Genomic DNA, 13356 nt, shown 5'->3' with positions numbered 1-13356 from the left:
AAGTTTTAGAGGTTATTGAACTTTAAACTTTTTTTTCAAAATTTTTCAAAATTCAATATCTAGAAAACGGCTGAACCAATTTTGATGAAACTTTGCATATACCTAACTAGACCTTTACCGTCCCTACAAACCAAAATTATCACCACGATCCAAAAGTTTACAGCTTTCGAATTAAATCGAAAATTCCAAAAAAAAACTTATATATAATAGGTATTAGTATCCAGACTTGTCAACTAATGAATGGGTTAATTTTACTATACAAGTGGACTGACTAACTTCTCAACTATAGTTGACAAGTAGAGGTCTTATGAGTATCGATATTTATCGATAATATCGATACTTCGCAGTATCGAAAGGTATCGATACCAATTTGTAGTATCGAATGAGTATCGATATTTACGTTTTTACGTTCTTATCTCAATTACTTGCCTTTTTTGGGTTTGCAATTTTTACTTGAGCATTAATTTTTGGTGTTGATGATATATAATTTCTGATAAGAAAAAAATTATATTTACATTATCGAGGTCTGTCTGGCTTGGCTGGTATTCATTCCCATAATTTGTAATAAATTATGAGCAAAATAACTGTATATTGAAGTCAATTGAAAAGTATCGATATTTATTGATACTATTGATACTTGGGGAAAAAATATCGATAAATATCAATACTGAAAATTACTCAAAAATAAGACCTCTAGGGTGGTTGCGGGTTAGATGCCCATAGTCGCGGGTTAGATGCCCATAGTCCGGGGTTAGATGCCAGTGTGTCGCGGTTTTTCGAGCCTCACTGCCATAATTTTCATCGAAATGATTTCAAATTTGCGCGAATCGGTAGAGCAATTATTCCTCTGTATTATACTAAAAGCGTAATTTTTTTTATCCAGTAGTTTTTTTGCAATTTGAAAAAAAAACAAGGTCACTTTTTGACCGGCATCTAACCCGCACCTACTGGCATCTATCCCCCCAGTGCGGGTTAGATGCCGATTTGGTGCGGGATAGATGCCACTACCCAACCCCCCCCCCCAAAAAAAGGCTCCTGGAAGATTGAATTCGATGAAATTCTTTTATTTCATGCACAATAAATAAAATGAACATCAAAAATGACCAATGGAAGTTTAATTAATCAAAAAATAAAAAAGGTGTTTTTGAGAATTGACAATATGTGTTAAAAATGAATGTAATTCCAAAAATTGACCACACCAGTTGAAAATATTTAAAAAACCATCATTTTTGGACTGTTTGCCGCAGTATTAACAAAAAAAAAATTCACCTTCCTCACTCCCATTTAATTACTATGGGCATCTATCCCGATCACAAAAACCGGCATCTATCCCGAAATGATGGGTCAGATTGCAAGGTCAATTTTCATACCAGAATTGAAACAAATTTTTGTAAATTTGCGTGAATATGTTAGTTCAAGGTATACGCTTATGCGTGAGATACTTGCATGCGGTTTTGAAACACTTTTTCTGGAGAAAAAATGAGTTTCAAAAATTATGTGAAAAAAGTATCACTGGTTTTACCTACATAAATTTTTTCATTCACATATCAAACCAGGTTAACAATAAGCGTCACAGATCAAAACTTCAACACAAACTATGTTCACCTTAAGGTATAATCTGTGCTAGGTAATCAGTTTTCAGAAAGAGTTGATAGGGAGCGATTGGCGACCACACCGGCATCTAACCCGCAACCACCCTATTGACAAGTCATGGGTTAATTTTACTATACAAGTCAACTATGAGTTTTCAGAAACTTCCACCAGAGGGCGCATGGCTTGGAAATCAAGGCGCGAGGACGAACGCAGGGTCTGTAGTCAATTTGTAGTGAGTAGAATGTGATGCTCAGGTGGAGGTGTATGCAAATACATCAATCCTGAGTGTACATGACAATAAATTTGACTTAAAATTTCTCAGCATTTTATTGACTTATGGAAAAATTAAAAACGCTAAAAAATTCTATACTGTTCACCCTTCTTTGTGGTATTAAAATTTTTTTTTAATTCAAATTCCTTCAAGTCGATTTTCCAAATTTTACTTCAAAATTTAGCCTAAGAATCTGTTTACTATTTATAACACATAGATTTTTCATATATTGGGTACAACCTATAATTGAAATTTTGACAAGTCAATTAGAACATAAATTACACCAATTTTAAAATTTAGTTCACTTATCAGCATATATGCCCATCGAAGTTGACATGTCTGGTCATAAGCAAATATATACCTATATGAATACACGTACCTAGTACCTTGTGGTGCCCGGGTCTTTTATGGTAATTGTGGTGCCCGAGTACATAGAGGATCACATATATATGTATGATAAAGGTGTTTTGGTGCAGTTTGGATTTTTCATCATAGGGTCATTCCACGTCAATTGGACCAAGAAGTGGTAGGTGGGTTCGGCGATTTTTTTGACATTTTTCCTGTGGAAAGACCTTCCCAAGGGATGACCAATGGCGCAAATCGCAGCCCTCTAGCTCATTTTTAACGGCAGCCAGGGGCTGTCAAAGTTTTCAGTGAACCTAAAATATCATCCATTTCAGCAGTGGATTGCTCGATAAACGCGATACCTACCAAAATGGAACTTTTTCCCATAGTTAGAGGTTTTGAAAGGCTTTTTGATGATATCATAAAAATCAGTGTTGCCACTTTTTTTCGTACAAAAAATTAGCTCAAAAAGTTTCAAAACGTAATTTTCATATCGTTCCCACTCTCAAAAATTCTGAAAAAAATATATTATGGACAACTGTTCATGCTGAACAACATATTAAAAAATTGGGATGGTAACTTGTAACAAAGTCGATTTAAAAAAATTTAAACTTTGCAAAAAAATGCAATTTTTTGATTTAAAACATGAAAAAAAGTTTTGATTGGTAAAGTTGACCCATTTGACCCCTATTTTCACGTATCTGTTGAAAAAGTTGAAAAACCCCTTTCACTCAATAAAATGAACTCAATCACCAAAAAATCAAAATTTGAAAAAATTCAATTTTCAATTTCAAACATCAAAAAAAGCTTAAATTTATTCAGTTGTCTTATTTTGACCACTTTCTGACGTATTTCATGAAAAAGTTGATAAAAATCTCACTCACAGCAAAAAAATGAAATTTGCTTTTTTTGAATTTTTTTGAATTTTGATTTTTTTGTGATGAGTTAATTTCACCGAGTGAAGGGGTTTTTTCAACTTTCTCAACAGATACGTAAAAATAGGGATCAAATGGGTCAACTTTACCAATCAAAACTATTTTTTAAATCGACTTTGTTACAAGTTACCATCACAATTTTTTAATATGTTGTTCAGCATGAACAGTTGTCCATAATATATTTTTTTCAAAATTTTTGAGAGTCGGAACGATATGAAAATTACGTTTTGAAACTTTTTGAGCTAATTTTTCGCACGAAAAAAGTGGCAACACTGATTTTTATGATATCATCAAAAAGCGTTTTGAAATCCCTAACTATAGGCAAAAGTTAAATTTTGGTAGGTATCGCGAATATCGAGCAATCCACTGCTGAAGTGGATGATATTTTAGGTTCACTGAAAACTTTGACACCCCCTGGCTGCCGTTAAAAATGAGCTAGAGGGCTGCGATTTGCGCCATTGGTCATCCCTTGGGAAGGTCATTCCACAGGAAAAATTTCAAAAAAATCGCCGAACGCACCTACCACTTCTTGGTCCAATTGACGTGGAATGACCCCATAGTTAGTCATAGAGGTGCCCGATACATAAACTTGGTACTTGTGGTGCCTGCCTCAAAAATTTTTTTTTCACCTTAGAGTGCATTTCACTCGATTATGTATCGTTTTATATAAAAAGACCTTGTGGTGCCCGATTTGGGCGCCACAAGCCCAAAACCAGGCACCACAATGACTACGTATACTTAAAACGGGTACCACAATGACGTAAGTTTAAATCTATATAAATATAAACCTTATATAAGGAAACCTGAATTTTCGGGAATAGTCGTATCGTGATTCCAGACCCTCAAAACGTAAAGAAAAGTCACTCCCCGACCCAACTTTCACCATCCCAAGAAATACAGTACTCCACTTTTCTTAAGAAAAGTCGGTAAAAATTGGGATGGTAACATGTTGCAAAGTCGATTTTAAAAAATTTAAAGTTCGCGAAAAAATGTGATTTTTTGATTTAAAACATGAAAAAAAGTTTTGATGGGTGAAGTTGACCCATTTGACCCCTATTTGTACGTATCTGTTGAAAAAGTTGAAAAAAAACCTTTCACTCGATGAAATGAACTATCTATACTCACAAAAAATCAAAATTCGAAAAAATTCAAGTTTCAATTTCAAACATCAAAAAAAGTTCAAATTCATTCAGTTGTCTTATTTTGACCTCTTTCTGACGTATTTCATGAAAAAAAAATGTTAAAAATTACACTCACAACAAAAAAATAAAAGTTCGTTCATTTTTTGAATATTTTCGAATTTTTATTTTTTTGTGATGAGTTCATTTCATCGGATGAAAGCGTTTTTCCAACTTTTTTAACAGATACGTGAAAATAGGGGTCAAATGGGCCAACTCTACCAATCAAAACTTCTTTTCATGTTTTAAATCAAAAAATCGCATTTCTTCGCAAAGTTCGAATTTTTTAAAATCGACTTTGCAGCATGTTACTATCTCAATTTTTCAATATGTTGTTCAGCATGAAAAGTTGTGCATAATATATTTTTTTCAGAATTTTTGAGCGTCGGAACGATATGTAAACTACGTTTCGAAACTTTTTGAGCTAATTTTTTATACGAAAAAAAGTGGCAACACTGATTTTTATGATATCACTAAAAAGCCTTTCAAAACCCCTAACTATGGGAAAAGTTCCATTTTGGTAGGTATCGCGGTTATCGAGTAACCCACTGCTGAAATGGGTGATATTTTAGGTTCACTGAAAACTTTGACACCCCCTGACTGCCTTTAAAAATGAGCTAGAGGGCTGCGATTTGCGCCATTGGTCATCCCTTCGGAAGGTCTTTCCACAGGAAAAATTTCAAAGAAATCGCCGTACCTCCCTACCACTTCTTGGTCCAATTGACGTGGAATGACTCTAATATTAATTACATTTCTAAAATTAATTCAACATAAGCAAGATGAGAGTCAAATTTGACCCCCTCTACTATCTTCCAGGAGGGATGTAAAAAGTGCCTCTGAGCCTTATTCGATAGTATTTGATCTGTAGAATTTGAAAATCACCATTAGAACCTTCTTTCGCCAATTGTATCCGGTGCACAGTTCAAAAACCGTGATTTTTGTAAGAAACTGCCGAAAAACTGCCAATTTTTAACCCCTTTTGACCCCTCTGTGCACTAGCGGTAGAGGTATGCGAAAGTATTGATGGTCGATTCGCATTGTAATTGACCTGTAGAATCCGAAAATGACCATAGAAATGCCGATGGAAGGTCAGCGTGTCGTCTAGGGTTAAAAAACTGTAATTTTGGGGTATTTTTGAGAAAAATGCAAAAACTTTACTCAGAAAATCTCAAATTTGAGGCATGCCTCTTCCTCAGATTTTGAAAGTAACGGTATTTTCGAACTCAGCGGGGTTCAATAATATGGAATTGATACCAATATCGCGCCGATAGCCCCATTTTGAAAATGGGGGGGGGGGGTTGAACCCACCCCTCAAATTACCTTCCTTCCCTTCCTATGGGACTTGGCGATGGGCCCCCGGGCTCAAAAATTTCCTTTTGGTGTCCTTGTGCATCATACCAAATTTCATAGGTTTATCATGGTTTGCCGCTTACTTACAGTTTGCCACTGAACTAAATCGATTAAGTAAACGAATTTTGAAGATTGTGTGGTCTGGATTTTTTCAGAACTTATTCAAAAGTTCTTGTATTATACCATATCAAATTACATCGTATATGCTTGAAACATTATTAGGTACCTACTACCTACTGAATAATCGGTTTTTTGGCTTATGCTCAGATAATGTGATAATTCCTACAAATACACACAGCTAATTGGTATTTGTAAATCGTATATTTTATAAGTTTGTACGAATGATTTTTCAGATTAAACGCATAACAATGCTTAAATTCTATAATTACATACTTACAAGAAAATTGTTCATCTGTGAAATCATTCCTTACACACGCTTCTTCGCTTTCGCGAAAAAAGGGAGGGATGTTCATGATGGCGAAATGTCACACTATTTGAAAAAAAAATATTCCATAAAACTCGTCGAAAGTTCGATATCAATGGCAAACTGATTGAGGAAAGCATCCATGGTCGCAATTTCAAGTTTAAAAAAAAAGAGAAAAATTCAGCTCTCAGTTTTGGTTTGTTTTTAATTAATTAGGTATTTACTTATGATGACGTAGGTATGTAGTATGTACCTACGTAATATGTAGGTACTGGTTGCGGATTTCCACATAAGTGACCTCATTACTTAACAACATTTTAGATACAATCGAATATTATGCCAATGTTTTTTTTTTCAAGTACAAGCAGCTAATCTTGATCACTTTTTTTGGTATTTACGTCACTACAGAGACCTCATGGTGTTTTTGTAGGTAATGCTTTGCATGAGTAGGTAAGATTCATAATTCGTAAATAAAACTCGAACTTGGACGTAGCAGAACAGAAGGAGGAACTACATGTATATTAATGATGCACTATTGTTTCTTGCTGGTCTATTATTATGCTTTTTTTCACTTGTTCTATGTACTTTTATTTTTCGTAAGCTACAGTTTTTCAGTTTTTTTTTTTTTAGTTTTATCTCTTAGCTATAAATGGTCTCTCCTGTAATTGGCCTACGCTGTTGGAGAGACCTAAATTGTAAAATAAAAAAAAATAAAATAAAATAAAAATAACCACCAAAAATTTTTCCAAAAAAGAATCATAATATACTGAATACCCCACTCTAATTTGTGGAATGCAGTTACCTTACCTTTGATTCAAAGTTGAACGTAGGTATGTATTACAAAACAAATAATTCAAAAATTTCAGTAGGTAATACTCGTAAAATATGGGTAGGTACCTACTTACTCGCAGGTACTTAGTGATATACCTAATCTCGAAAACCGCCCTATAGCTCAACCATATTTTTAACCCTTTGGAGACTATCATATCGCACCTCGGGAGAAATAAGGTCACATCTCAAAAAAGTGAAATTTTACAGGAGAGTGATTTTCTTTTTTTTTAAAAAACTTGATTCATTATTCTTATCAACTTATAATTAATTGTGAGGAATGAATAGCACCTCATTTTAAAGGTCTGGTATCTTACCTTCATTTAGCATAAGAACACTTTGAAAAATAAAATCTTTAAGAGGAAATATCTCAATGTTTGGAAAACATTTTGAGTTATAACCTTTCATTAAAGTTGATGTGGAGGCGAAAGGAAGCGTCCAAAAAAAATTTATGTATTCGATGAAAATTTTCAATTTTGAGTGATTTTAGTTCAAAGTTCAATACTTACTATCCGCAGCTTGTTTTCGCAACTTTAAACTGCGACAACTTTTGAACGGTTGCATCTAGAGCTTTCGGTAATAGCTCATGTTAAAGACGATGAAATTCCGAACATTTTGCTGTATTGAAATACCTATGTGTCCACTGAAAATTTCAAGTATTTTTAGTCTAAAGATGACGTACGTATAGTATGCAAAAATCAGTAAGATAGAAGTATTATTCATAAAATCGTTATTTTTACGCGAAATGATCAAAATTCAACACCAATCGATAGGGAATTTCATTGTCTTTAATTTAAGACTGCATAACAGTTCACACGAACTCGCGAACAATTGAAAACATAAAATTGCATTTTTTACATGAGAAATTGTATGCAATACCTACCTACGAATCTGTCAAGACTGTTATCTCTTCAAGGAACAAAATGGTGGATGAGTATACCCATGTTGTGTAGTGCCCTAGTCAGTCTTATTCGAAGTGTTGTGTCGGCACGATATCAATTGTACCCGCGTTCGTGTTCGTACTACTCATAGTCGTATCGTAGTCGTTTCTATGATCACATCTGTGAATAAGGCGAGTGGCGATCGCGCTTGGCAGGTATGTATCATCATTTTTATTATTTCAGTGTCCCGCATGCTAAATGCTAATAATGCCACTTGTACAGCATCGTAGAAAGCTTTTTCGTCAAACCCAAGTCGTTGAAAGGAAACGTTGTGCTGGTAGATTACGGTTTAGGCGATTTTTTTCAATCATCACTCACGCCTACAGTCCGGCATATGACAATAGGCGTAATTGCACCCCCCCCCCCCGCCGATCCTCCGGGGCAACTTTTTTCTTTAAGAGGACATCCTAAGGAACATTTTAAAGCAAACTTGCCAAAAAAAAATTGGCCTTACTTACAAAATGGCGGCTATTTTGATTGACAGGTCAGCCAAAATCGCAGATTTTGCGTTTTAACATAGGACTTGCGGGAACTTTTTCAAACTTTACAAAGGTAGATCGAAAGATCATGCAACAAATGGCAACAATTTATCACCTGCCAAAATTTCAAGTGCTAAAGTGGGTTTTTCGATTTTTTGGTGAATTTTTGAAAATTGAATTTACCCTGTGGGCACGTTTGGCACTTTAGTGCCAGTATTCAACATTGCGTCAAATTGAGACTGGGACGCAATGCCAATTTTTAGTGCCAGTGTCATGGTGTCAGAGTGCCAGTGTCAGTGCCACTGGCACTGAGAACTGGTACGTTGCGTCAATGTGAGACTGAGACGCAATGCAAATTTTCGGTGCCAGTGCCAGTGCCAGCGAGGAAAAATAATGAAGTTTTTTATTACCGATTTTAGCAATTTTCAAAGCAGTGTTGCCCGGGTAGAGAGTCGTTGATTGTAGTTATCTTCGTTTACCTGTTTTCCCGCTTTTTTTTCATGAAATTTTTCGGCACCGGCGGGACTCGAACCTGGGTTCCTTGCGTGACAGTCCGTTGCGTTACCAATTACGCCACCACTTGAGATATAAGTTGAATACGATGAAGCGACTGTTAGTTGATTGCTCATTCATTTTGAGCATGCATCACTGCACTTTTTAGGCACTAGTAGGTAATTATTTTTTGAAGATTTTTTTTTCTTTGAAATTATTACATATCCTAGGTACTAGAGAAATTTTTAAATTAATTCAATTCCAATTTTTAATTTTTCCTGATAAAAAACACTATTTTTTACAATAGGTATTGTTTTTAAACAGAAGGGTTCCAATTTTTCGTTTTTTTTTCCAATGAAAATTTTCAAAGGTATAAAACCTCAAAATTTAAAATATTTTTTTTAAAAAAAAAGAATTTTTATTAGTTGAAAATTTTTTTTGTGAGATAGAAGCATTCACTGGAGCTTAGGAAAAAGTGGCAATAAGGTTTCAACTTTCAAAGCAAATTTTTCTCGTATTCCTCAAAAAAAAATGAAATGATAATGCTGATCCTAAAAACTTTTCTTGAAGATGAAGTTTTTTTTTCAAAAAAAATATTTTTTTTCAAGTAAACGAGTAGGTATTATGTGAGAGGAGGGAAAGTGGGTTAAGACTGGAGCCGAATAGATGATAATTGTATCAAGTTTACTGTATAAGATAGATCAAAAGACCATACTCACTGCTAATTACCTAAGGACAGAGTAATAAAAAGGCTACCAAATTCGTCATTCCCTGACTCACCAAAGTAGTAATCAATAACACTACGCGTTTGTGTTTTACTGATTTAATTAGTATGAATATAACCGAATTAGCCAAAGTTTAACACATTATCCGAATAATCACTCAAGTCGCGAGTCAAAACGATCACGAATCGAGTAGATGCAATAGAATACTGAAGTTGGAATCAGAACTCTGTACAAAGTACATCGTTCTTCACCCCCCGAAGGGAAAAGAGAGGAAACACAGCTAGTTACACTAGCAGTGTGGCCATATTCCTGCCTGTAACATATGCCCCTTCTGATCCTGTCACCAGCACTCCAAAGAGCACTGGAGACAAGAACAGAACAAGACACATGCACAAACCGGAACAAACCACACTCCTAACCCCCTGCCCCTTCTGTTTTTGGGTCTTTTGATCGTAGGAAATAAACTTCTTAGAAAAGAATTTTGCCCACTGACAAACAAAATTTTTCCATAACTGGATATTTACAAATTTTCCTAACTTTTTTGGTATTCCCACAATTTGAAATTTCATAGACTTATGACTCTATTGTGACTTTTTTGGATTATCGGAAGAATGCGTCAAATTCAGCAAATTCGTTTGCACATAATAAGCAATTACAAATACAAGATATGCATATTATAGAAAGATTAACAATCATCAAAAAATTCACATAGAAAAAGAATACATATAAATATAAATAGGAACATCATACAAATGGAAAAAGCTACATAATCTTTCCTTATGTCTTTACTTTACATAAGGTTGTAGAACAATATTTCACAATAATAAGAATTTTACAAAATATACAAGTCAAATCCGAATTTTTTGTTTTTACAATATTTGATAAAATTTTGTCACCGTTGATTTAATCATTTATCGTCGCCGTAGTTATCATTTATCGTTGCCGTGACCCATTTATCGTCTTCGTGACCCATTTATCGTCGTACTGACCCATTTATCGTCGTCGTGAATCATCATTTATCGTCGAACCATTCGATATCTTTGGATTTCGTCGATGTTTTGACTTGTTGATAGGAAAAAAAATTTTACAATTGCCTTATGGGCACATGGCATGATTTGAAAATGATGATTATTCATTATGCATGATGGATGCAAAAAAAATCGAATCTAGTAGATGCAATAGAATACTGAAGTTGGAATCAGAACTCTGTACAAAGTACATCGTTCTTCACCCCCCAAAGGGAAAAGAGAGGAAACACAGCTAGTTACACTAGCAGTGTGGCCATATTCCTGCCTGTAACAATTAGGTAACTATAAGAATTTTAAAGTTTGAATTTTTTTCTCAAAAAAAATGTTCAAGAGTAGGGCTTAAAAATTTTAAATAGCCTATTGAAAAAAACGAATTTTTATTTGTTGGAAAAGCGCCTGTTCTTTTTTAGAAAAGAAATTTTAAAACTTGTATTTCTTATTATGTACTTGTATGTTCTTTTGGATGGATCGCGAAAAAAATTTGGAAGATTTTGAGGAAATTCAGAGGAGACCTCCATTTTAAGTTGAAATTCACTCAGAAAAACTTTCAGTTTTGGAGGTTCCCTTGGAGGATGAATATTGGTCCTCAAAGAAGTGGAATATTCAAAAAATCTTGGGTTTTCTGCTCTAGCCCTTACCCAACCTGTTTTGGAAAAAATTGTCCCGTTCCAAAAGATAGAATTTGAGATTCTGACAAGGGAACCTCTTAAGGTGTCCGCCTCCGATTTGAACGGGACTGCGATTTTTGGAAAGAGCATGTTCTAAAACCCCAAAATCCAAATTTTCAGCTGCCCAAGTTCATTTTTCAAATTTTGGCGAATTGTTGAAAATTCAAAATTGACTGTTTTTGGCGATTTATGCTTTTTTTAAAAAAGTACGTACTTGACCAATAAAAATGGTCAAAATAAGTCCCAAAACTAATATTAATTCCCCAAATCCACATTTCACCGAGTTTATCCACATTTTAGTTGCCCAATTGTATATGTAATCACTCCTTCTGGAGCAAATTCAAAATTTTGGAGAAATTTAAAAATCGCGCTGGAGGCTGCAGATCGGCGGGAAATGGCGGAATTCGGTCTCGGGAGGTTAGTTGTGGACGAAATACAGCGATTCGCGCAAATTTCAAAAATTTCCTCGCAAATGGAAAACTTTTGATTTTTTTTAATTTTTAATTTGAAAAAAGCTGGTCAAAAAACCACTCTTGAGGTGTCCGCCCCAAAACCGACTCAAATGTGGATAAACTCGTTAAACCGATCGAGTATAACACACAACTCGATTTTTAGCTGCCCAACTTCATATTCACGCCTTCTGGAGCAAATTCAAAATTCTGGAGAAATTGAAAAAAAGCGCTGGAGGCTCCAGAATGGCTGGAAATGGTGAAATTTGGATTTGGGGAATTAATATTAGTTTTGGGACTTATTTTAACCATTTTTATGGTTCAAGTACGTACTTTTTTTAAAAAAAGCATAAATCGCCAAAAACAGTTGATTTTGAATTTTCAAAAATTCGCCAAAATTCGAAAAATAAACTTGGGCAGCTGAAAATTTGGATTTGGAGGTTTTAGAACATGCTCTTTCTAAAAATCGCGGTCGCGTTCAAATCGGAGGCGGACACTTCGAGAGGTTCCCTTGTGAGTCTATTTTTCAGCACACCAGCACCACTATCATGTCTTTATTGAACACCCCTCGTATATATCCGCAGTTTTAGGAATAAGCGTTTCATGGTTTTGACATACCTAATTAATGCGACATGTTTGCGAAGAAAAAATTCTCAAAATACAAATTTATCCAAAAATAGATTTGAATATTTCCAATCTCTCAACAGAACTATGAAAGTGCTAATGGATTTAGAAGGCTATGGTCTACATCGACGCAAAATCTTGAATACTCTTTCAGAACTGGACCATTTTCTCTAAAACCACACACACACCAACTCATTCATTGTATAGGTTATAATTAAACCACTCTACCAACAAACTTGATTTCAAACTTTTGATGCATAAAAATTTTTTAAACTTGATTTTAAATTAAAATTCAATTTTTAAAAAATCGAAATTTTGCGAATTTTTTTATTTTTGATGTTCAATTAAAGTTTTAAACAATAAAAAAAGTTTTTGTTGTTTAAAACTAAAAAATTGAGACTTGTGTTATTGTAAAATGTCTCCGGTGCCAACATTTTACACTGGAGTGCCAATGCCTGACACCCGAGTGTCGTCACCTGACACACCAGTGTCAAAATCTGACACTCAGTGCCAGTGCCTGACACTCCAGTGTCAAAATCTGACACTCAGTGCCAATGCCTGACACTCGAGTGCCAAAATGTGACACTTAGTGTCAGATTTTGGCACTTTTTCGCTGGCATTGCGTCCTGAGTGCCAAACGTGCCCACAGGGTAGGCCAAAAATGAGGGAAAAAATCAAAATGTTACCAAATTGACCAAGAAAGCTGAAATTTCGGATATACCCTATTTTCGACATGCCAAATCAATTGGAAACGGTTTCAACCCGTTTTGAGCAGTTCTGGAGCCTCCAGCAGATTTTTGAATCTCGAATTCTACAAGTCAATCTAAGTTGAAATTCATCTACCTCCATGACGTCATTTTATTACGCGTACATGTACGCGCGCGTGGGGGGGTACCCGGTAAACACATAGTACGCGATACGCCAGCGAATAGAAGGCGATCATCGTATTGGCAGCCGGCGTATCGCCGGCGGGAATCGCGTTCGAATCGCCGGCGAAAATGTCCGCTTTTTCCGCAGCGGAATCCG

General features: G+C 35.1%; 1 protein-coding gene across 1 annotated transcript in view; it reads left to right on the top strand.

The window, feature by feature from the left end:
* The first annotated feature begins 7891 nt into the window (after nucleotides 1-7891).
* LOC135837840 (juvenile hormone esterase-like) overlaps nucleotides 7892-13356 on the top strand; it is a 67422-nt gene continuing 61957 nt past the window's right edge. Inside the window, exon 1 of the mRNA XM_065353242.1 lies at nucleotides 7892-8020. The gene's annotated coding sequence lies outside the window, so the exon portion shown is untranslated. The remainder of the gene's footprint in view (nucleotides 8021-13356) is intronic.

The sequence above is a fragment of the Planococcus citri genome, chromosome 2 (genome assembly GCF_950023065.1).
Source record: "Planococcus citri chromosome 2, ihPlaCitr1.1, whole genome shotgun sequence".
Taxonomy (NCBI): domain Eukaryota; kingdom Metazoa; phylum Arthropoda; class Insecta; order Hemiptera; family Pseudococcidae; genus Planococcus; species Planococcus citri.
This window is presented reverse-complemented; position numbering and strand designations above follow the sequence as displayed.